We start from the raw sequence: 25,149 nt of genomic DNA, 5'->3' as shown, positions 1-25,149 counted from the left end.
GAGAGCTTGGAGCGAACGGGGGAATGTGCGAATGTACGGAGGAGAAAGAGCCTAGAGGGAACGGAAGAGAGAGCTTGAAGCGAACGGGGAAATGTGCGTATACACGGAGGAGAAAGAGCCTGGAGGCAACGGAAGAGCTTGGAGCGAATGGGGAATGTGCGAATCCATGGAGGAGAAAGAGCCTGCAGGGAATGGAAGAGAGAGCTTGGAGCGAATGGGGAATGTGCGAATCCATGGAGGAGAAAGAGCCTGGAGGGAATGGAAGAGCTTGGAGCGAACGGGGGAATGTGCGAATGTACGGAGGAGAAAGAGCCTGGAGGGAACGGAAGAGCTTGGACCAAACAGGGGAATGTGCGAATGCACGGAGGATAAAGAACCTGGACGGAACGGAAGAGTGAGCTTGAAGCGAACGGTGGAATGTGCGAATGTACGGAGGAGAAAGAGCCTAGAGGGAACGGAAGAGAGAGCTTGAACCGAACGGGGAAATGTGCGTATACACGGAGGAGAAAGAGCCTGGAGGGATCAGAAGAGAGAGCTTGGAGCGAAAGGGAATGAGCGAATTCATGGAGGAGAAAGAGCCTGCAGGGAATGGAAGAGAGAGCTTGGAGCGAACGGGGGAATGGGCAAAAGTACGGAGGAGAAAGAGCCTGGAGGGAATGGAAGAGCTTGGAGCGAACTGGGGAATGTGCAAATGCACGGAGGAGAAAGAGCCTAGAGGGAATGGAAAAGCTTGGAGCGAATGGGGGAATGTGCGAATGTACGGAGGATAAAGAACCTGGACGGAACGGAAGAGTGAGCTTGAAGCGAATGGTGGAATGTGCGAATGTACGGAGGAGAAAGAGCCTAGAGGAAACGGAAGAGAGAGCTTGGAGCGAACGGGGGAATGTGCAAATTCATGGAGGAGAAAGAGCCTGGAGGGAATGGAAAAGCTTGGAGTGAACGGGGGAATGTGCGAATGTACGGAGGAGAAAGAGGCTAGAGGGAACGGAAGAGAGAGCTTGAAGTGAACGGAGGAATGTGCAAATGCATGGAGGAGAAAGATCCTGGAGGGAATGGAAGAGAGAGCTTGAAGTGAACGGAGGAATGTGCAAATGCATGGAGAAAGAGCCTAGAGAGAACAGAAGAGCATGGAGCGAACAGGGGAATGTGTGAATGCATTGAGGAGAAAGACACTGGAGGGAACGGAAGAGACAGCTTGGAGTGAAAGGGGAATGAGCGAATCCATGGAGGAGAAAGAGCCTGGAGGGAATGGAAGAGAGAGCTTGGAGTGAACAGAGGAATATGCAAATGTACGGAGGAGAAAGAGCCTGGAGGGAATGGAAGAGCTTGGAGCGAACAGGGGAATGTGCAAATGCACGGAGAAGAAAGAGCCTAGAGGGAACGGAAGAGAGAGCTTGAAGTGAACGGAGGAATGTGCAAATGCATGGAGAAAGAGCCTAGAGAGAACAGAAGAGCTTGGAGCGAACCGGGGAATGTGTGAATGCATGGAGGAGAAAGAGCCTGGAGGGAACGGAAGAGAGAGCTTGGAGCGAACGGGGGAATGTGCGAATGTACGGAGGAGAAAGAGGCTAGAGGGAACGGAAGAGAGAGCTTGAAGAGAACGGAAGAGCTTGGAGCGAACAGGGGAATGTGCGAATCCATAGAGGAGAAAGAGCCTGGAGGGAACGGAAGAGAGAGCTTGGAGTGAAAGGGGAATGAGCGAATCCATGGAGGAGAAAGAGCCTGGAGGAAATGGAAGTGAGAGCTTGGAGTGAACAGAGGAATATGCAAATGTACGGAGGAGAAAGAGCCTGGAGAGAACTTAGCAGCCTGGAGCGAATAGGGGAATGTGCGATTGCTCGGAAGAGAAAGAGGATAGAGGGAACGGACAGAGCTTGAAATGAACGGGGGAATGTGCAAATGCATGGAGAAAGAGCCTAGAGAGAACGGAAGAGCTTGGAGCGAACAGGGAAATGTGCGAATGCATGGAGCAGGAAAAGCCTGGAGGGAACAGAAGAGAGAGCTTGGAGCGAACGGGGGAATGTGCAAATGTACGGAGGAGAAAAAGCCTGAAGGGAACAGAAGAGAGAGCTTGGAGCGAACGGGGGAATGTGCGAATGTACGGAGGAGGTAGAGACTCGAGGGAATAGAAGAGCGTGGAGCGAACAGGGGAATGTGCGAATGTACGGAGGAGGTAGAGCCTGGAGAGAACTGAAGAGCTTGGAGCGAACAGGGGAATGTGCGAATGAACGAAGGAGAAAGAGCCTGGAGGGAATGGAAGAGCTTGGAGCGAACAGGAGAATGTGCAAATGCATGGAGAAGAAAGAGCCTAGAGGGAACGGAAGAGAGAGCTTGAAGTGAACGGAGGAATGTGCAAATGCATGGAGAAAGAGCCTAGAGAGAACAGAAGAGTTTGGAGCGAACAGGGGAATGTGTGAATCCATGGAGGAGAAAGAGCCTGGAGGGAACGGAAGAGCTTGGAGCGAAAAGGGGAATGTGCGAATGTACGGAGGAGAAAGAGCCTGGAGGGAATGGAAGAGCTTGGAGCAAACAGAGGAATGTGCAAATGCACGGAGAAGAAAGAGCCTAGAGGGAATGGAAGAGAGAGCTTGAAATAAACGGAGGAATGTGCAAATGCATTGAGAAAGAGCCTAGAGAACAGAAGAGCTTGGAGCGAATAGGGGAATGTGCAAATGGACGAAGGAGAAAGAGCCTAGAGGGAAAAGAAGAGAGAGCTTGAAGTGAACAGGGGAATGTGCAAATGCATGGAGAAAGAACCTAGAGAACAGAAAAGCTTGGAGCGAATGGGGGAATGTCTGAATACACGAAGAAAGAACCTGGAGGGAACGGAAGAGAGAGATTGGAGCGAACGGGGGAATGTGCAAATTCATGGAGGAGAAAAAGCATGGAGGGAACGGAAGAGAGAGCTTGGAGCGAAAGGGGGAATGTGCGAATGTAGGGAGGAGAAAGAGCCTGGAGGGAACAGAAGAGAGAGCTTGAAGTGAATGGGGGAATGTGCAAATGCATTGAGAAAGAGCCTAGAGAACAGAAGAGCTTGGAGCAAATAGGGGAATGTGCAAATGCACGAAGGAGAAAGAGCCTAGAGGGAAAAGAAGAGAGAGCTTGAAGTGAACAGGGGAATGTGCAAATGCATGGAGAAAGAACCTAGAGAACAGAAAAGCTTGGAGCGAACGGGGGAATGTCTGAATACACGAAGAAAGAACCTGGAGGGAACGGAAGAGAGAGATTGGAGCGAACGGGGGAATGTGCAAATCCATGGAGGAGAAAGAGCCTGGAGGGAACGGAAGAGCTTGGAGCGAATGGGGAATGTGCGAATCCATGGAGGAGAAAGAGCCTGGAGGGAATGGAAGAGAGAGCTTGGAGCAAACGGGGGAATGTGCGAATGTAGGGAGGAGAAAGAGCCTGGAGGGAACAGAAGAGAGAGCTTGAAGTGAATGGGGGAATGTGCAAATGCATTGAGAAAGAGCCTAGAGAACAGAAGAGCTTGGAGCAAATAGGGGAATGTGCAAATGCACGAAGGAGAAAGAGCCTAGAGGGAAAAGAAGAGAGAGCTTGAAGTGAACAGGGGAATGTGCAAATGCATGGAGAAAGAACCTAGAGAACAGAAAAGCTTGGAGCGAACGGGGGAATGTCTGAATACACGAAGAAAGAACCTGGAGGGAACGGAAGAGAGAGATTGGAGCGAACGGGGGAATGTGCAAATCCATGGAGGAGAAAGAGCCTGGAGGGAACGGAAGAGCTTGGAGCGAATGGGGAATGTGCGAATCCATGGAGGAGAAAGAGCCTGGAGGGAACGGAAGAGCTTGGAGCGAAAAAGGGAATGTGTGAATGTACGGAGGAGAAAGAGCCTGGTGGGAATGGAAGAGCTTGGAGCGAACAGGGGAATGTGCAAATGCACGGAGGAGAAAGAGCCTAGAGGGAACGGAAGAGAGAGCTTGAAGTGAATGGGGGAATGTGCAAATGCATGGAGAAAGAGCCTAGAGAGAACAGAAGAGCTTGCAGCAAACAGGGGAATGTGTGAATACATGGAGGAGAAAAAGCATGGAGGGAACAGAAGAGAGAGCTTGGAGCGAACGGGGAATGAGCGAATCAATGGAGGAGAAAGAGCCTGTAGGGAACGGAAGAGAGTGCTTGAAGCGAACAGAGGAATGTGCGAATGTATGGAGGAGAAAGAGCATGGAGGGAATGGAAGAAGGAGCTTGGAGTGAATGGGGGAATGTGCGAATATACGGAGAAGAAAGAGCCTGGAGGGAACGGAAGAGAGAGCTTGAAGTGAATGGGGGAATGTGCGAATGTACGGATGAGAAAGAGCATGGAGGAAAAGGAAGAAGGAGCTTGGAGTGAACGGGGGAATGTGCGAATATACGGAGAAGAAAGAGCCTGGAGGGAACGGAAGAGAGAGCTTGAAGTGAACGGGGGAATGTGCAAATGTACAGAGGAGAAAGATCCTGGAGGGAACAGAAGAGAGAGCTTGGAGCGAATGGGGGAATGGGGGAATGTGCGAATGCACGGAGGAGAAAGAGCCTGGAGGGAACAGAAGAGAGAGCTTGAAGCAAAAAGAGGAATGTGCGAATATATGGAGAAGAAAGAGCCTGGAGGGAATGAAAGAGAGATCTTGGAGCGAATGGGGGAATGTGCGAATGTACGTAGGAGAAAGAGCCTGGAGAAAACGGAAGAGAGAGCTTGGAGCGAATTGAGAATGTGTGAATGCACGGAGGAGAAAGAGCCTGGAGGGAACGAAAGAGAGAGCTTGAAGTGAATGGGGGAATGTGCAAAGGCATGGAGAAAGAGCCTAGAGAGAACAGAAAAGCTTGGAGCGAACAGGGGAATGTGCGATTGCACGGAAGAGAAAGAGCCTGGAGGGAATAGAAGAGAGAGCTTGAAGCGAATGGGGGAATGTGCGAATGTATGGATGAGAAAGAGCATGGAGGGAATGGAAGAAAGAGCTTGGAGTGAACGGGGAATGTGCGAATGTACGGAGAAGAAAGAGCCTGGAGGGAACGGAAGAGAGAGCTTGAAGCGAACGGGGGAATGTGCGAATGTAGGGAGGAGAAAGAGCCTGAATGGAACAGAAGAGAGGGCTTGAAGTGAACAGGGGAATGTGCAAATGCACGGAGAAGTAAGAGCCTAGAGGGAACGGAAGAGAGAGCTTGAAGTGAACGGAGGAATGTGCAAATGCATGGAGAAAGAGCCTAGAGAGAACAGAAGAGCTTGGAGCGAACAGGGGAATGTGTGAATGCACGGAGGAGAAAGAGCCTGGAGTGAACGGAAGAGAGAGCTTGGAGTGAAAGGGGAATGAGCTAATCCACGGAGGAGAAAGAGCCTGGAGGGAACGGAAGAGAGAGCTTGGAGCGAACGGGGGAATGTGCGAATGTACGGAGGAGAAAGAGCCTAGAGGGAACGGAAGAGAGAGCTTGAAGCGAACGGGGAAATGTGCGTATACACGGAGGAGAAAGAGCCTGGAGGCAACGGAAGAGCTTGGAGCGAATGGGGAATGTGCGAATCCATGGAGGAGAAAGAGCCTGCAGGGAATGGAAGAGAGAGCTTGGAGCGAATGGGGAATGTGCGAATCCATGGAGGAGAAAGAGCCTGGAGGGAATGGAAGAGCTTGGAGCGAACGGGGGAATGTGCGAATGTACGGAGGAGAAAGAGCCTGGAGGGAACGGAAGAGCTTGGACCAAACAGGGGAATGTGCGAATGCACGGAGGATAAAGAACCTGGACGGAACGGAAGAGTGAGCTTGAAGCGAACGGTGGAATGTGCGAATGTACGGAGGAGAAAGAGCCTAGAGGGAACGGAAGAGAGAGCTTGAACCGAACGGGGAAATGTGCGTATACACGGAGGAGAAAGAGCCTGGAGGGATCAGAAGAGAGAGCTTGGAGCGAAAGGGAATGAGCGAATTCATGGAGGAGAAAGAGCCTGCAGGGAATGGAAGAGAGAGCTTGGAGCGAACGGGGGAATGGGCAAAAGTACGGAGGAGAAAGAGCCTGGAGGGAATGGAAGAGCTTGGAGCGAACTGGGGAATGTGCAAATGCACGGAGGAGAAAGAGCCTAGAGGGAATGGAAAAGCTTGGAGCGAATGGGGGAATGTGCGAATGTACGGAGGATAAAGCGCCTGGAGGGAACAGAAGAGAGAGCTTGAAGCGAACAGAGGAATGTGCAAATGTACGGAGGAGAAAGAGCCTGGAGGGAACGGAAGAGCTTAGAGCGAACAGGGGAATGTGCGAATGCACAGAGGAGAAAGAGCCTGGAGAGAACGGAAGAGCTTGGAGCGAACAGGGGAATGTGTGAATGCACGGAGGAGAAAGAGCCTGGAGGGAACAAAAGAGAGAGCTTGAAGCGAACGAACGGGGGAATGTGCGAATGTACAGAGGAGAAAGAGCCTGGAGGAAACGGAATAGAGAGCTTTCAGCGAATGGGGGAATGTGCAAATTCATGGAGAAAGAGCCTATAGAGAACAGAAGAGCTTGTTGTGAACAGGGGAATGTGCGAATGCATGGAGGAGAAAGAGCCTGGAGGGAACAGAAGAGAGAGCTTGAAGCGAACGGGGGAATGTACGAATGTACGGAGGAGAAAGAGCCTGGATGGAACGGAAGAGAGAGCTTGGAGCGAACGGGGGAATGAACAAATGCATGAAGAAAGAACCTAGAGAACAGAAAAGCTTGGAGCGAACGGGGGAATGTCTAAATACACGAAGAAAGAACCTGGAGGGAACGGAAGAGAGAGATTGGAGCGAACGGGGGATTGTGCAAATTCATGGAGGAGAAAAAGCCTGGAGGGAACGGAAGAGAGAGCTTGGAGCGAAAGGGGAATGAGCGAATTCATGGAGGAGAAAGAGCCTGCAGGGAATGGAAGAGAGAGCTTTGAGCAAATGGGGAATGTGCAAATCCATGGAGGAGAAAGAGCCTGGAGGGAACGGAAGAGCTTGGAGCGAATGGGGAATGTGCGAATCCATGGAGGAGAAAGAGCGTGGAGGGAACGGAAGAGCTTGGAGCGAAAAAGGGAATGTGCGAATGTACGGAGGAGAAAGAGCCTGGTGGGAATGGAAGAGCTTGGAGCGAACAGGGGAATGTGCAAATGCATGGAGGAGAAAGAGCCTAGAGGGAACGGAAGAGAGAGCTTGAAGTGAATGGGGGAATGTGCAAATGCATGGAGAAAGAGCCTAGAGAGAACAGAAGAGCTTGGAGCGAACAGGGGAATGTGTGAATACATGGAGAAAAAAAAGCATGGAGGGAACAGAAGAGAGAGCTTGGAGCGAACGGGGAATGTGCGAATGTACGGAAGAGAAAGAGCCTGGAGGAAACGGAAGAGAGAGCTTGAAGCGAACAGAGGAATGTGCCAATGTATGGAGGAGAAAGAGCCTGGAGGGAATGGAAGAGAGAGCTTGAAGCGAACGGGGGAATGTGCGAATGTACGGATGAGAAAGAGCATGGAGGGAATGGAAGAAAGAGCTTGGAGCGAATGAGGGAATGTGCGAATATATGGAGAAGAAAGAGCCTGGAGGGAACGGAAGAGAGAGCTTGAAGCGAACGGGGGAATGGGGGAATGTGCGAATGCACGGAGGAGAAAGAGCCTGGAGGGAACGGAAGAGCTTAGAGCGAACAGGAGAATGTGCGAATGCACAGAGGAGAAAGAGCCTGGAGAGAACGGAAGAGCTTGGAGCGAACAGGGGAATGTGTGAATGCACGGAGGAGAAAGAGCCTGGAGGGAACGAAAGAGAGAGCTTGAAGCGAACGGGGGAATGTGCGAATGTACGGAAGAGAAAGAGCCTGGAGGAAACGGAAGAGAGAGCTTGGAGCGAATGGGGGAATGTGCAAATTCATGGAGGAGAAAGAGCCTGGAGGGAACAGAAGAGAGAGCTTGAAGCGAACGGGGGAATGTACGAATGTACAAAGGAGAAAGAGCCTGGAGGGAACGGAAGAGAGATCTTGGAGCGAATGGGGGAATGTGCAAATGTACGGATGAGAAAGAGCCTGGAGGGAACGGAAGAGAGAGCTTGAAGTGAATGGGCTAATGTGTGAATGTACGGAGGAGAAAGAGCTTGGAGGGAACGGAAGAGAGAGCTTGAAGCGAATGGGCTAATGTGTGAATGTACGGAGGAGAAAGAGCATGGAGGGAATGGAAGAAAGAGCTTGGAGCGAACGGGGGAATGTGCGAATATACGGAGAAGAAAGAGCCAGAAGGGAACGGAAGAGAGAGCTTGAAGCGAACAGAGGAATGTGCGAATGTATGGAGGAGAAAGAGCCTGGAGGGAATGGAAGAGAGAGCTTGAAGCGAACAGAGGAATGTGCAAATGTACGGAGGAGAAAGAGCCTGGAGGGAACAGAAGAGAGAGCTTGAAGCGAACAGAGGAATGTGCAAATGTACGGAGGAGAAAGAGCCTGGAGGAAACGGAAGAGAGAGCTTGGAGCGAATGGGGGAATGTGCAAATTCATGGAGGAGAAAGAGCCTGGAGGGAATGGAAGAGAGAGCTTGGAGTGAAAGGGGAATGTGTGAATCCACGGAGGAGAAAGAGCCTGGAGGGATCGGAAGAGAGAGCTTGAAGTGAATGGGGGAATGTGCAAATGCATGGAGAAAGAGCCTATAGAGAACAGAAGAGCTTGTTGTGAACAGGGGAATGTGCGAATGCATGGAGGAGAAAGAGCCTGGAGTGAACAGAAGAGAGAGCTTGAAGCGAACGGGGGAATGTACGAATGTACAAAGGAGAAAGAGCCTGGAGGGAACGGAAGAGAGATATTGGAGTGAATGGGGGAATGTGCAAATGTACTGATGAGAAAGAGCCTGGAGGGAACAGAATAGAGAGCTTGAAGCGAATGGGCTAATGTGTGAATGTACGGAGGAGAAAGAGCCTGGATGGAACGGAAGAGAGAGCTTGGATTGAAAGGGGGAATGTGCGAATGCACAGTATAAAAAGAGCCTTGAGGGAACTGAATAGCTTGGAGCGAACAGGGGAATGTGCAAATGCATGACCAAGAAAGAGCCTGGAGGGAACAGAAGAGAGAGCTTGGAGCGAACAAGGGAATGTGTGAATGTAAGGAGGAGAAAGAACCTGGAGGGAACGGAAGAGCTTGGAGCGAACTGGGGAATGTGCAAATGCATGGAGGAGAAAGAGCCTAGAGGGAACGGAAGAGAGAGCTTGAAGTGAACGGGGGAATGTGCAAATGCATGGAGAAAGAGCCTAGAGAGAACAGAAGAGCTTGGAGCGAACAGGGGAATGTGTGAATGCATGGAGGAGAAAAAGCATGGAGGGAACAGAAGAGAGAGCGTGAAGTGAAAAGAGGAATGTGAGAATGTATGGAGGAGAAGCAGCCTGGAGGGAACGGAAGAGAGAGCTTGAAGCGAACGGGGGAATGTGCGAATGTACGGAGGAGAAAGAGCCTGGAGTGAATGGGGGAATATGCAAATGTATGGAGGAGAAAGACCCTAGAGAGGACTGAACAGCCTGGATCGAATAGGGGAAGAGAAAGAGCCTAGAGGGAACATAAGAGAGAGATTGAAATGAATGGGGAAATGTGCAAATGCATGGAGAAAGAGCCTAGAGAGAACGGAAGAGCTTGGAGCGAACAGGGAAATGTGCGAATGCATGGAGCAGGAAAAGCCTGGAGGGAACACAAGAGAGAGCTTGGAGTGAATGGGGAAATGTGCAAATGCACGGAGGAGAAAGAGCCTGGAGGAAACGGAAGAGAGAGCTTGGAGCGAACAGGGGAATGTGCAAATGCACGGAGGAGAAAGAGCCTGTAGGGAATGGAAAATCTTGGAGCGAACGGGGGAATGTGCGAATGTACAGAGGAGAAAGAGCCTAGAGCGAACGGAAGAGCTTGGAGCGAACAGGGGAATGTGTGAATGCACGGAGGAGAAAGAGCCTGGAGGGAACGAAAGAGAGAGCTTGAAGCGAACGGGGAAATCTGCGAATGTACGGAGGAGAAAGAGCCTGGAGGGAACAGAAGACAGAGCTTGAAGCGAACAGAGGAATGTGCAAATGTACGGAGGAGAGAGAGCCGGGAGGGAACGGAAGAGCATAGAGCGAACAGGGGAATGTGTGAGTGCACGGAGGAGAAAGAGCCTGGAGGGATCGGAAGAGAGAGCTTGAAGTGAATGGGGGAATGTGCAAATGCATGGAGAAAGAGCCTATAGAGAACAGAAGAGCTTGTTGTGAACAGGGGAATGTGCGAATGCATGGAGGAGAAAGAGCCTGGAGGGAACAGAAGAGAGAGCTTGAAGCGAACGGGGAATGTACGAATGTACAAATGAGAAAGAGCCTGGAGGGAACGGAAGAGAGATCTTGGAGTGAATGGGGGAATGTGCAAATGTACGGCTGAGAAAGAGCCTGGAGGGAACGGAAGAGAGAGCTTGAAGTGAACAGAGGAATGTGCAAATGCATGAAGAAAGAGACTAGAGAGAACAGAAGAGCTGGAGCGAACAGGGGAATGTGTGAATGCATTGAGGAGAAAGAGCCTGGAGGTAACGGAAGAGACAGCTTGGAGTGAATAGAGGAATATGCTAATGTACGGAGGAGAAAGAGCCTGGAGAGAACTAAACAGCGTGGAGCGACTAGGGGAATTTGCGATTGCACAGAAGAGAAAGAGCCTAGAGGGAACGGAAGATTGAGCTTGAAATGAACAGGGGAGTTTGCAAATGCATGGACAAAGGGCCTAGAGAGAACGGAAGAGCTTGGAGCGAACAGGGAAATGTGCGAATGTACGGAGGAGAAAGAGCCTGGAGGAAACGGAAGAGAGAGCTTGGAGCGAACGGGGGAATGTGCAAATTCATGGAGGAGAAAGAGCCTGGACGGAATGGAAGAGAGAGCTTGAAGTGAACGGAGGAATGTGCAAATGCATGGAGAAAGAGCCTAGAGAGAACAGAAGAGCTTGGAGCGAATAGGGGAATGTGTGAATGCATTGAGTAGAAAGAGCCTGGAGGGAACGGAAGAGAAAGCTTGGAGTGAAAGGGGAATGAGCGAATCCATGGAGGAGAAAGAGCCTGGAGGGAATGGAAGAGAGAGTTTGGAGTGAACAGAGGAATATGCAAATGTATGGAGGAGAAAGAGCCTGGAGAGGACTTAACAGCCTGGAGCGAATAGGGGAATGTGCGATTGCACCGAAGAGAAAGAGGATAGAGGGAATGGAAGAGAGAGCTTGAAATGAACAGGGGAGTTTGCAAATGCATGGAGAAAGGGCCTAGAAAGAACGGAAGAGCTTCGAGCGAACAGGGAAATGTGCGAATGCATGGAGCAGGAAAAGCCTGAAGGGAACAGAAGAGAGAGCTTGGAGCGAACGGGGGAATGTGCGAATGTATGGAGGAGGTAGAGACTCGAGGGAATAGAAGAGCATGGAGCGAACAGGGGAATGTGCGAATGTACGGAGGAGGTAGAGCCTGGAGAGAACTGAAGAGCTTGGAGCGAACAGGGGAATGTGCGAATGCACGGAGGAGAAAGAGCCTGGAGGGAATGGAAGAGAGAGCTTGAAGTGAACGGAGGAATGTGCAAATGCATGGAGAAAGAGCCTAGAGAAAACAGAAGAGCTTGGAGCGAGCAGGGGAATGTGTGAATGCATGGAGGAGAAAGAGCCTGGAGGGAACGGAAGAGAGATCTTGGAGCGAATGGGGGAATGCGCAAATGTACGGAGGAGGAAGAGCCTGGAGGGAAAGGAAGAGAGAGCTTGGAGCCAACGGAGGAATGTGCGAATGTACGGAGGAGAAAGAGCCTGGAGGGAATGGAAGAGAGAGCTTGAAATAAACGGAGGAATGTGCAAATGCATTGAGAAAGTGCCTAGAGAACAGAAGAGCTTGGAGCGAATAGGGGAATGTGCAAATGCATGAAGGAGAAAGAGCCTAGAGGGAAAAGAAGAGAGAGTTTGAAGTGAACAGGGGAATGTCAAATGCATGGAGAAAGAACCTAGAGAACAGAAAAGCTTGGAGCGAACGGGGGAATGTCTGAATACACGAAGAAAGAACCTGGAGGGAACGGAAGAGAGAGATTGGAGCGAAAGGGGAATGAGCGAATTCATGGAGGAGAAAGAGCCTGCAGGGAATGGAAGAGAGAGCTTGGAGCAAACGGGGGAATGTGCGAATGTATGGAGGAGAAAGAGCCTGGAGGGAAAAGAGGAGAGAGCTTGAAGTGAACAGGGGAATGTGCAAATGCATGGAGAAAGAACCTGGAGAACAGAAAAGCTTGGAACGAACGGGGGAATGTCTGAATACATGAAGAAAGAGCCTGGAGGGAACGGAAGAGAGAGCTTGGAGCGAATGGGGAATGTGCGAATCCATGGAGGAGAAAGAGCCTGGAGGGAACGGAAGAGCTTGGAGCGAAAAAGGGAATGTGCGAATGTACGGAGGAGAAAGAGCTTGGTGGGAATGGAAGAGCTTGGAGCGAACAGGTGAATGTGCTAATGCACGAAGGAGAAAGAGCCTAGAGGGAACGGAAGAGAGAGCTTGAAGTGAATGGGGGAATGTGCAAATGCATGGAGAAAGAGCCGAGAGAGAACAGAAGAGCTTGGAGCGAACAGGGGAATGTGTGAATACATGGAGGAGAAAAAGCATGGAGGGAACAGAAGAGAGAGCTTGGAGTGAAAGGGGAATGAGCGAATCCATGGAGGAGAAAGAGCCTGGAGGGAACGGAAGAGCTTGGAGCGAACAGGGGAATGTGTGAATGCACGGAGGAGAAAGAGCCTGGAGGGAACGAAAGAGAGAGCTTGAAGCGAACGGGGGAATCTGCGAATGTACGGAGGAGAAAGAGCCTGAAGGGAACGGAAGAGCTTGGAGCGAACAGAGGAATGTGTGAGTGCACAGAGGAGAAAGAGCCTGGAGGGAACGGAAGAGAGAGCTTGAAGTGAATGGAGGAATGTGCAAATGCATGGAGAAAGAGCCTAGAGAGAACAGAAGAGCTGGAGCGAACAGGGGAATGTGTGAATGCATTGAGGAGAAAGAGCCTGGAGGGAACGGAAGAGACAGCTTGGAGTGAATAGAGGAATATTCTAATGTACGGAGGAGAAAGAGCCTGGAGAGAACTTAACAGCCTGGAGCGAATAGGGGAATTTGCGAATGTACAGAGGAGAAAGAGCCTGGAGGAAACGGAAGAGAGAGCTTGGAGCGAATGGGGGAATGTGCAAATTCATGGAGGAGAAAGAGCCTGGAGGGAATGGAAGAGAGAGCTTGAAGTGAACGGAGGAATGTGCAAATGCATGGAGAAAGAGCCTAGAGAGAACAGAAGAGCTTGGAGCGAATAGGGGAATGTGTGAATGCATTGAGGAGAAAGAGCCTGGAGGGAACTGAAGAGAGAGCTTGGAGTGAAAGGGGAATGAGCGAATCCATGGAGGAGAAAGAGCCTGGAGGGAATGGAAGAGAGCTTGGAGTGAACAGAGGAATATGCAAATGTACGGAGGAGAAAGAGCCTGGAGAGGACTTAACAGCCTGGAGCGAATAGGGGAATGTGCATTGCACCGAAGAGAAAGAGGATAGAGGGAATGGAAGAGAGAGCTTGAAATGAACAGGGGAATGTGCAAATGCATGGAGAAAGAGCCTAGAAAGAACGGAAGAGCTTGGAGCGAACAGGGAAATGTGTGAATGCATGGAGCAGGAAAAGGCTAGAGGGAACAGAAGAGAGAGATTGGAGTGAACAGGGGAATGTGCAAATGTACACAGGAGAAAGAGCCTGGAGAGAACTGAAGAGCTTGGAGCGAACAGGGGAATGTGCAAATGCAGGGAGGAGAAAGAGCCTGGAGGGAACGGAAGAGAGAGCTTGGAGCGAACGGGGGAATGTGCGAATGCACAGAAGAGAAAGAGCCTGGAGGGAAGGGAAGAGAGAGCTTCAAGCGAACGGGGGAATGTGCGAATGTAGGGAGGAGAAAGAGCCTGGAGAGAATGGAAGAGAGAGCTTGAAGTGAACGGGGGAATATGCAAATGCATTGAGAAAGAACCCAGAGAACAGAAAAGCTTGGAGCGAACAGGGGAATGTCTGAATACACGAAGAAAGAACCTGGAGGGAACGGAAGAGAGAGCTTGGAGCGAATGGGGGAATGTGCAAATTCATGGAGGAGAAAGAGCCTGGAGGGAACGGAAGAGAGAGCTTGGAGCAAACGGGGGAATGTGCGAATGTATGGATGAGAAAGAGCCTGGAGAGAACGGAAGAGAGAGCTAGGAGCAAATGGGGAATGTGCAAATCCATGGAGGAGAAAGAGCCTGGAGGGAACGGAAGAGCTTGGAGCGAAAAGGGGAATGTGCAAATGCACGGAGGAGAAAGAGCCTGGAGGGAACGGAAGAGTGAGCTTGGAGCGAACGGGGGAATGTGCGAATGCACAGAAGAGAAAGAGCCTGGAGGGAAGGGAAGAGAGAGCTTGAAGCGAACGGGGGAATGTGCGAATGTATGGAGTAGAAAGAGCCTGGAGGGAACGGAAGAGAGAGCTTGGAGCGAACGGGGGAATGTGCAAATGTACAGAGGAGACAGAGCCTGGAGGAAACGGAAGAGAGAGCTTGAAGTGAACGGAGGAATGTGCAAATGCATGGAGAAAGAGCCTAGAGAGAACAGAAGAGCTTGGAGCGAACAGGGGAATGTGTGAATGCATTGAGGAGAAAGAGCCTGGAGGGAACGGAAGAGAGAGCTTGGAGTGAAAGGGGAATGAGCGAATCCATGGATGAGAAAGAGCCTGGAGGGAACGGAAGAGAGAGCTTGAAGTGAAAGGAGGAATGTGCAAATGCATGGAGAAAGAGCCTAGAGAGAACAGAAGAGCTGGAGCGAACAGGGGAATGTGTGAATGCATCGAGGAGAAAGAGCCTGGAGGGAATGGAAGAGACAGCTTGGAGTGAATAGAGGAATATGCTAATGTACGGAGGAGAAAGAGCCTGGAGAGAACTTAACAGCCTGGAGCGAATAGGGGAATTTGCGATTGCACAGAAGAGAAAGAGCCTAGAGGGAACGGAACAGAGAGCTTGAAGTGAATGGGGGAATGTGCAAATGCATGGAGAAAGAGCCTAGAGAGAACAGAAGAGCTTGGAGCGAACAGGGGAATGTGTGAATACATGGAGGAGAAAAAGCATGGAGGGAACACAAGAGAGAGCTTAAAGCGAACGGGGGAATGTGCAAATGTACAGAGGAGAAAGAGCCTGGAGGAAACGGAAGAGAGAGCTTGGAGTGAAAGGGGGAATGTGCAAATGTATGGAGGAGAAAGACCCTGGAGAGGACTGAACAGCCTGGATCGAATAGGGAAATGTGCGAATGCATGGATCAGGAAAAGCCTGGAGGGAACACAAGAGAGAGCTTGGAGTGAATGGGGGAATGTACAAATGTACGGAGGAGAAAGAGCCTGGAGGAAACAGAAGAGAGAGCTTGGAGCGAACGGAGGAATGTGCAAATTCATGGAGGAGAGAGAGCCTGGAGGGAATGGAAAAGCTTGAAGCGAACGGGGGAATGTGCGAATGTACGGAGGAGAAAGAGCCTAGAGGGAACGGAAGAGAGATCTTGAAGTGAACGGAGGAATGTGCAAATGCATGGAGGAGAAAGAGCCTGGAGGGAATGGAAGAGAGAGCTTGAAGTGAACGGAGGAATGTGCAAATGCATGGAGAAAGAGCCTAGTGAGAACAGAAGAGCCTGGAGCGAATAGGGGAATTTGCGATTGCACAGAAGAGAAAGAGCCTAGAGGGAACGGAAGATTGAGCTTGAAATTAACAGGGGAGTTTGCAAATGCATGGAGAATGGGCCTAGAGAGAACGGAAGAGCTTGGAGCGAACAGGGAAATGTGCGAATGCATGGAGCAGGAAAAGCCTGGAGAGAGAGAGAGCCTGGAGGGAATGGAAGAGAGAGCTTGAAGTGAATGGGGGAATGTGCAAATGCATTGAGAAAGAGCCTAGAGAACAGAAGAGCTTGGAGCGAATAGGGGAATGTGCAAATGCACGAAGGAGAAAGAGCCTAGAGGGAAAAGAAGAGAGAGCTTGAAGTGAACAGGGGAATGTCCAAATGCATAGAGAAAGAACCTAGAGAACAGAAAAGCTTGGAGCGAACGGGGGAATGACTGAATACACGAAGAAAGAACCTGGAGGGAATGGAAGAGAGAGCTTGGAGTGAAAGGGGAATGTGTGAATCCAAGGAGGAGAAAGAGCCTGGAGGGATTGGAAGAGAGAGCTTGAAGTGAATGGGGGACTGTGCAAATGCATGGAGAAAGAGCCTATAGAGAACAGAAGAGCTTGTTGTGAACAGGGGAATGTACGAATGTACAAAGGAGAAAGAGCCTGGAGGGAACGGAAGAGAGATCTTGCACCGAATGGGGGAATGTACAAATGTATGGAGGAGAAAGAGCCTGGAGGGAATGGAGGAGAGAGCTTGTAGCGAACGGGGGAATGTGCAAATGTACGGATGAGAAAGAGCCTGGAGGGAAAGGAAGAGAGAGCTTGAAGCGAATGGGCTAATGTGTGAATGTATGGAGGAGAAAGAGCCTGGATGGAACGGAAGAGAGAGCTTGGATTGAAAGGGGGAATGTGCGAATGCACAGTGTAAAAAGAGCCTCAAGGGAACTGAATAGCTTGGAGCGAACAGGGGAATGTGCAAATGCACGACCAAGAAAGAGCCTGGAGGGAATAGAAGAGATAGCTTGGAGCGAACAAGGGAATGTGCGAATGTAAGGAGGAGAAAGAACCTGGAGGGAACGGAAGAGCTTGGAGCGAACTGGGGAATGTGTAAATGCATGGAGAAAGAGCCTAGAGAGAACAGAAGAGCTTGGAGCGAACAGGGGAATGTGTGAATGCATGGAGGAGAAAAAGCATGGAGGGAACAGAAGAGAGAGCTTGAAGTGAAAAGAGGAATGTGAGAATGTACGGAGGAGAAACAGCCTGGAGGGAACGGAAGAGCTTGGAGCAAACAGCGGAATGTGCGAATGCACGGAGGAGAAAGAACCTGGAGGGAACGGAAGAGAGAGCTTGAAGCCAACGGAGGAATGTGCGAATGTACGGAGGAGAAAGAGCCTGGAGGGAACGGAAGAGAGAGCTTTGAGCGAATGGGGAATGAGCGAATTCATGGAGGAGAAAGAGCCTGCAGGGAATGGAAGAAAGAGCTTGGAGTGAACGGGGGAATGGGCAAAAGTACGGAGGAGAAAGAGCCTGGAGGGAACGGAAGAGAGAGCTTGGAACAAATGGGGAATGTGCAAATCCATGGAGGAGAAAGAGCCTGGAGGGAACGGAAGAGCTGGTAGCGAATGTGGAATGTGCAAATCCATGGAGGAGAAAGAGCCTGGAGGGAACAGAAGAGCTTGGAGCGAAAAGGGGAATGTGTGAATATAAGGAGGAGAAAGAACCTGTAGGAAACGGAAGAGCTTGGAGCGAACTGGGGAATGTGCAAATGCATGGAGGAGAAAGATCCTAGAGGGAACGGAAGAGAGAGCTAGGACCAAATGGGGAGTGTGCAAATCCATGGAGGAGAAGGAGCCTGGAGGGAACGGAAGAGCTTGGACCGAAAAGGGGAATGTGCGAATGCAAGGAGGAGAAAGAACCTGGAGGGAACGGAAGAGCTTGGAGCGAACTGGGGAATGTGCAAATGCATGGAGGAGAAAGAGCCTGGAGGAAACAGAAGAGAGAGCTTGGAGCGAACGGAGGAATGTGCAAATGTACAGAGGAGAAAGAGCCTAGAGGGAACGGAACAGAGAGCTTGAAGTGAATGGGGGAATGTGCAAATGCATGGAGAAAGAGCCTAGAGAGAACGGAAGAGCTTGGAGCGAACAGGGAAATGTGCGAATGCATGGAGCAGGAAAAGCCTGGAGGGAACACAAGAGAGAGCTTGGAGTGAATGGGGGAATGTGCAAATGTACAGAGGAGAAAGAGCCTGGAGGAAACAGAAGAGAGAGCTTGGAGCGAACGGAGGAATGTGCAAATTCATGGAGGAGAGAGAGCCTGGATGGAATGGAAAAGCTTGAAGCGAACGGGGGAATGTGCGAATGTACGGAGGAGAAAGAGCCTAGAGGGAACGGAAGAGAGAGCTTGAAGTGAACGGAGGAATGTGCAAATGCATGGAGGAGAAAGAGCCTGGAGGGAATGGAAGAGAGAGGTTGAAGTTAACGGAGGAATGTGCAAATGCATGGAGAAAGAGCCTAGTGAGAACAGAAGAGCTTGAAGCGAACGGGGGAATGTGCAAATGCATTGAGGAGAAAGTGCCTGGAGGGAACGGAAGAGAGAGCTTGGAGTGAAAGGGGAATGAGCGAATCCATGGAGGAGAAAGAGCCTGGAGGGAATGGAAGAGAGAGCTTGGAGTGAACAGAGGAATATGCAAATGTACGGAGGAGAAAGCGTCTGGAGAGAACTTAACAGCCTGGAGCGAATAGGGGAATTTGCGATTGCACAGAAGAGAAAGAGCCTAGAGGGAACGGAAGATTGAGCTTGAAATGAACAGGGGAGTTTGCAAATGCATGGAGAAAGGGCCTAGAGAGAACGGAAGAGCTTGGAGCGAACAGGGAAATGTGCGAATGCATGGAGCAGGAAAAGCCTGGAGAGAGAGAGAGCCTGGAGGGAACAGAAGAGAAAGCTTGAAGTGAACGGGGGAATGTGCAAATGCATTGAGAAAGAGCCTAGAGAACAGAAGAGCTTGGAGCGAATAGGGGAATGTGCAAATGCACGAAGGAGAAAGAGCCTAGAGGGAAAAGAAGAGAGAGCTTGAAATGAACAGGGGAAAGTTCAAATGCATAGAGAAAGAACCTAGAGAACAGAAAAGCTTGGAGCGAACGGGGGAATGACTCAATACACGAAGAAAGAACCTGGAGGGAACGGAAGAGAGAGCTTGGAGTGAAAGGGGAATGTGTGAATCCACGGAGGAGAAAGAGCCTGGAGGGATCGGAAGAGAGAGCTTGAAGTGAATGGGGGACTGTGCAAATGCATGGAGAAAGAGCCTATAGAGAACAGAAGAGCTTGTTGTGAACAGGGGAATGTACGAATGTACAAAGGAGAAAGAGCCTTGATGGAACGGAAGAGAGATCTTGCACCGAATGGGGGAATGTACAAATGTATGGAGGAGAAAGAGCCTGGAGGGAATGGAGGAGAGAGCTTGTAGCGAACGGGGGAATGTGCAAATGTACGGATGAGAAAGAGCCTGGAGGGAAAGGAAGAGAGAGCTTGAAGCGAATGGGCTAATGTGTGAATGTATGGAGGAGAAAGAGCCAGGATGAAACGGAAGAGAGAGCTTGGATTGAAAGGGGGAATGTGCGAATGCACAGTGTAAAAAGAGCCTCGAGGGAACTGAATAGCTTGGAGCGAACAGGGGAATGTGCAAATGCACGACCAAAAAAGAGCCTGGAGGGAACAGAAGAGAGAGCTTGGAGCGAATGGGGGAATGTGCAAATTAATGGAGGAGAAAGAGCCTGGAGGGATCGGAAGAGAGAGCTTGAAGTGAATGGGGAAATGTGCAAATGCATGGTGAAAGAGCCTATAGAGAACGGTAGAGCTTGTTGTGAACAGGAGAATGTGCGAATGCATGGAGGAGAAAGAGCCTGGAGGGAACAGAAGACAGAGCTTGAAGCGAACGGGGGAATGTACGAATGTACAAAGGAGAAAGAGCCTGGAGGGAACGGAAGAGAGATCTTGGAGCGAATGGGGGAATGTGCAAATGTACGGATGAGAAAGAGCCTGGAGGGAACGGAAGAGAGAGCTTGAAGCGAATGGGCTAATGTGTGAATATACGGAGGAGAAAGAGCCTGGAGGGAGCGGAAGAGAGAGCTTTTAGCGAATGGGCTAATGTGTGAATGTACGGAGGAGAAAGAGCCTGGATGGAACAGAAGAGAGAGCTTGCAGCGAACGAGGGGAATGTGCAAATGCATGGAGAAAGAACCTAGAGAACAGAAAAGCTTGGAGCGAACGGGGGAATGTCTGAATACACGAAGAAAGAACCTGGAGGGAACGGAAGAGAGAGATTGGAGCGAACGGGGGAATGTGCAAATTCATGGAGGAGAAAGAGCCTGGAGGGAACGGAAGAGAGAGCTTGAAGCGAACAGAGGAATGTGCGAATGTATGGAGGAGAAAGAGCCTGCAGGGAATGGAAGAGAGAGCTTCAAGTGAACGGGGGAATGCGCGAATGTACGGATGAGAAAGAGCATGGAGGGAATGGAAGAAAGAGCTTGGAGCGAACGGGGGAATGTGCGAATATACGGAGAAGAAAGAGCCAGGAGGGAACGGAAGAGAGAGCTTGAAGGGAACGGGGGAATGGGGGAATGTGCAAATGCACGGAGGAGAAAGAGCCTGGAGGGAACAGAAGAGAGAGCTTGAAGCGAACAGAGGAATGTGCAAATTCATGGAGGAGAAAGAGCCTGGAGGGAATGGAAGAGAGAGCTTGGAGTGAAAGGGGAATGTGTGAATCCACGGAGGAGAAAGAGCCTGGAGGGATCGGAAGAGAGAGCTTGAAGTGAATGGGGGAATGTGCAAATGCATGGAGAAAGAGCCTATAGAGAACAGAAGAGCTTGTTGTGAACAGGGGAATGTGCGAATGCATGGAGGAGAAAGAGCCTGGAGGGAACAGAAGAGAGAGCTTGAAGCGAACGGGGGAATGTACGAATGTACAAAGGAGAAAGAGCCTGGAGGGAACGGAAGAGAGATATTGGAGTGAATGGGGGAATGTGCAAATGTACGGATGAGAAAGGGCCTGGAGGGAACAGAATAGAGAGCTTGAAGCGAATGGGCTAATGTGTGAATGTACGGAGGAGAAAGAGCCTGGATGGAACGGAAGAGAGAGCTTGGATTGAAAGGGGGAATGTGCGAATGCACAGTATAAAAAGAGCCTTGAGGGAATTGAATAGCTTGGAGCGAACAGGGGAATGTGCAAATGCATGACCAAGAAAGAGCCTGGAGGGAACAGTAGAGAGAGCTTGGAGCGAACAAGGGAATGTGTGAATGTAAGGAGGAGAAAGAACCTGGAGGGAACGGAAGAGCTTGGAGCGAACTGGGGAATGTGCAAATGCATGGAGGAGAAAGAGCCTAGAGGGAACGGAAGAGAGAGCTTGAAGTGAACGGGGGAATGTGCAAATGCATGGAGAAAGAGCCTAGAGAGAACAGAAGAGCTTGGAGCGAACAGGGGAATGTGTGAATGCATGGAGGATAAAAAGCATGGAGGGAACAGAAGAGAGAGCTTGAAGTGAAAAGAGGAATGTGAGAATGTACGGAGGAGAAGCAGCCTGGAGGGAACGGAAGAGCTTGGAGCAAACAGCGGAATGTGCGAATGCACGGAGGAGAAAGAACCTGGAGGGAACGGAAGAGAGAGCTTGAAGCGAACGGGGGAATGTGCGAATGTACGGAGGAGAAAGAGCCTGGAGTGAAAGGGGGAATATGTTTACGTTTACGTTTACGTTTTATTTAATTTATATACCGCCCTTCTCCCTGGGGACTCAGGGCGGTTCACAGGGCATATAAATAAAAATACAGTACTATACAAAAGTTAAAACAAAGATTAAATCAGTGCCCAAATTAAAAAAACAATAATGCAATCTAAAATGACAATTTAAAACCCAGCTCCCCCATCAGGCCAGACCAGCCAATTCAAACAAATGGGTCTTCAGGCCACGATGGAAAGTTCGGAGGTCCGATGCCGTCCGGAGCTCCACCGGCAGTTGGTTCCACAAAGCCGGGGCACCCACAGAGAAGGCTCTCCCCCTGGGGGCCGCCAGTCGGCATTCCCTGACCGGAGGCACCCTGAGGAGGCCCTCTCTGTGGGAACGCACAGGGCGGAGGGGAGTTGAAGCCAGCAGCAGGTGGTCCCCGAGGTAACCCGAACCCATGCCATGTAGGGACTTAAAGATCATAACCAAGACCTTGAACCTCACCCGGAAGACAACTGGCAACCAATGCAGCTCGCGGAGCAAAGGTGTAACATGGGAGTACCGGGAAACTCCCAAGACAACTCTCGCGGCCGCATTCTGTACCAGTTGGAGCCTCCGAGTGGTCTTCAAGGGAAGCCCCATGTAGAGAGCATTACAGTAGTCAAGGCGAGAGGTCACGAGCGCATGAGTGACCGTGCACAGGGCATCCCGGTCCAGATAGGGCCGCAACTGGCGCACCAGGCGAACCTGGGCAAAAGCCCCCCTAGTCACGGCCACTACATGATCTTCTAGGGTAAGCCGTGAATCTAGGAGGACTCCCAAGTTGCGAGCCCTATCCACGGGGGGTAAGAGCTCACCCCCCATAGAAAGAGATGGAACATTTTGAATGTCCTGGGATGCCGAAATGCACAGCCACTCAGTCTTGTCAGGGTTGAGCTGAAGTCTGTTCCTCCCCATCCAGACCCGAACCGCCTCCAGGCAACGGGACATCACAGCGAGGGCATCACTGGGGTGGTTTGGGGTCGAAAAGAAAAGTTGGGTATCATTGGCATATTGATGATACCCAACTCCAAAACCACGAATGATCTCACCCAGCGGTTTCATGTAGATGTTGAACAGGAGAGGCGAGAGAACCGACCCCTGAGGAACTCCACAAACGAGAGACCTAGGGGCCGATCTCTGCCCCCCTGCCAACACCGACTGCGAACGTCCCAGGAGATAGGAGGAGAACCACCGAAGAACTGTGCCTCCCACTCCCAATCCCCTGAGACGCCGCAGCAAGATACCATGGTCGATGGTATCGAAAGCCGCCGAGAGGTCTAATAGGACTAGGACAGAGGAATATCCCCTGTCCCAAGCCCTCCAGAGATCATTCACCAGAGCGACCAATGCCGTCTCCGTGCTGTACCCGGGCCTGAAACCCGATTGGTAGGGGTCCAGATAATCCGCTTCATCCAGGACCAGAGGGAGCTGATGCGCCACCACACTCTCAACAACCTTCGCAAGAAAGCGAAGGTTGGAGACTGGACGAAAGTTGTTCAATACAGCTGGGTCCAAGGCAGGCTTCTTGAGGAGAGGTCTCACCACCGCCTCCTTCAAGACGGTGGAGAAATAACCCTCACTCAAAGAAGCAGATATAACCGCCTGGAGCCAGCCTCGTGTCCTCTCCCTAGCTGCATAAACCAGCCAGGAAGGGCACGGATCCAACAAACATGTGGAGGAGCTCAGCCTCCCCATAATCCTGTCCACTTCATCAGGGGTCACAGAATCAAACTCTTCCCAGATAACATTGACAAGACCGCCCGTGTCCTGATCGCCTGACTCTGCCCAGCTGGAGTGCAAACCGGTCCGAATCCGAGCGATTTTATCCGACAGATGTTGAGTAAATTCCTCGGCACGACCCTGCAAGGGATCCTCCCTCACCTCCTGATTAAGAAGTGAGCGAGTCACCCTAAACAGGGCGGCCGGGCGATTATCTGCGGACGCAATGAGGGTAGAGAAGTAATTACACCTCGCCACCCTCATCGCTGCGAGATAAGACCTAATATAGGTTCTTAACCGCAACCGGTCGGGTTCGGATCGGCTCGACCTCCAACAGCTCTCTAGGCCCCGTTTCTGACGCTTCATCTCCCGGAGCTCCGCGGAGAACCATGGAGCTCGCTGGGATCTGCGCCGGGTCAGGGGCCGCAAGGGTACAACCCGGTCAAGTGCCTCAGTGGCTGCCCTTTCCCAGGTTTCCACTAAGGCATCCACCGAGCTGTGAGCAATGGAGGCAGGTGGGGACCCCAGCGCCGCTTGGAATCTATCAGGATCCATTAAGCGTCTGGGGCGGTACCATCTAACTGGCTCCGTATCCCCACGGCGGGGGGTGGCAAAACGGAAGACCATCCGCAGGAGATGATGATCGGTCCATGACAGGGGCATAATAAATGGAGAGCCCCCACCAAGATCATCCAACCACCGTCTAGATAAAAAAATCAGGTCAAGAGTGTGGCCTCCCTCATGAGTTGGTTCAGAAATTACTTGCGTCAGGTCCATGGCCGTCATGGAAGCCATGAACTCCCGAGCTAGCTCAGATGAGCCTCCCAGGGATGGTAGATTGAAGTCTCCCAAAACTATAAGTTTGGGAAACTCAACCACCAACCCTGAGAGGATATCGAGCAGCTCGGGCAGGGCTGCCGCTGTACGACTAGGCGAAATGTACGTCAGCAGCAAACCCAACTGCGCCCCAGAACCAAATCTCACAAAGAGAGACTCACACCCGACTATCTGAGAAACGGTGGTCTCCCGCGGACATAAGGTCTCCCTAATAATAACCGCCACTCCCCCACCCCTACCTTGAGCTCGTGGCCGGTGCAGCACCCGGAAGCCTGGTGGGCAGAGGTCAACCAAAGGGACCCCACCCTCTGGGCCCAACCAGGTCTCCGTGATGCAGGCCAGGTCCGCATGCTCACCCTCAACTAAATCCCTAACGAGGGGAGCTTTGTTAACCACGGACCTGGCATTCAGATACACCAGCCGGAGCTCAGGAGGCTGCACATCCTCGCTCCCGGAACCTTGGGGAAGAAGCAGAGGGTCGGAGCGCCTCACCGCTTGCAAGTAGCGGAGATGGCCCTCCCGGTAGCGATACGGCCCCCTGTCTATCCGCCTGCTGCCATTCCCCGTCGTGGGAATTGGTAATCCCACGACCCGCTCGTGAGCTCCGGAGACAGCGACACCCCGTTCTCCCGTCGCGCGGTCAGACCCAAGTCCGGCCTGAACCATGGTTGATTGGCCACCCCCCAAGGCCAGACAACCCTTATCACCCACCCCGCTCCCTAACCCTATAAAAAATCTAGATAAAAAAATGATCAGAGGCCTTCTATTAACTTTATATTGACGGCCCCTGCCCCTGCCCAGCCATCTCTCAGGGTCCCAAAACTCGGGCCCGTCATCGAGGTTGAAAGTGTTTAAGGAGGCGGGTCGCACCCAGGAGAGGGGGGCTCCCCTGAGGGCATACAAATCCGTGCTAGTATATTTCCGCATAAGTCTAGCAAGTCCAGGAAAGGCGTCCCATTAGTGGGAGGATCGAAGCATAAAGACAGATATCTTGGTCCCCACCCAACTTCACTGCCACTCAGTTGGGTGCCCCCAGAGACAGGCCACCACCCGCCCTCTCACGACGGGTTGCAACTCTGTTCCTGGAGGTGGGCCAGATATCCTCTGGGTAGGCAACCCCATAGAGCTCCCACCTCCATGGGGTCGCAGATGGAAAAAGTCAAGCCACTCTCCCACCGTGGCCGATACCCAGTTGTGTCCCAAAATCCAAGGGGAGAGGGGGAAGGTAGGCAGACAAGATGATAAGTATGTATGTCCATATGTCCGAGGCAAAAAGGGCAAG

Source organism: Vipera ursinii, assembly GCF_947247035.1.
Source record: "Vipera ursinii genome assembly, chromosome: W".
Lineage (NCBI taxonomy): Eukaryota > Metazoa > Chordata > Lepidosauria > Squamata > Viperidae > Vipera > Vipera ursinii.
This window is presented reverse-complemented; position numbering follows the sequence as displayed.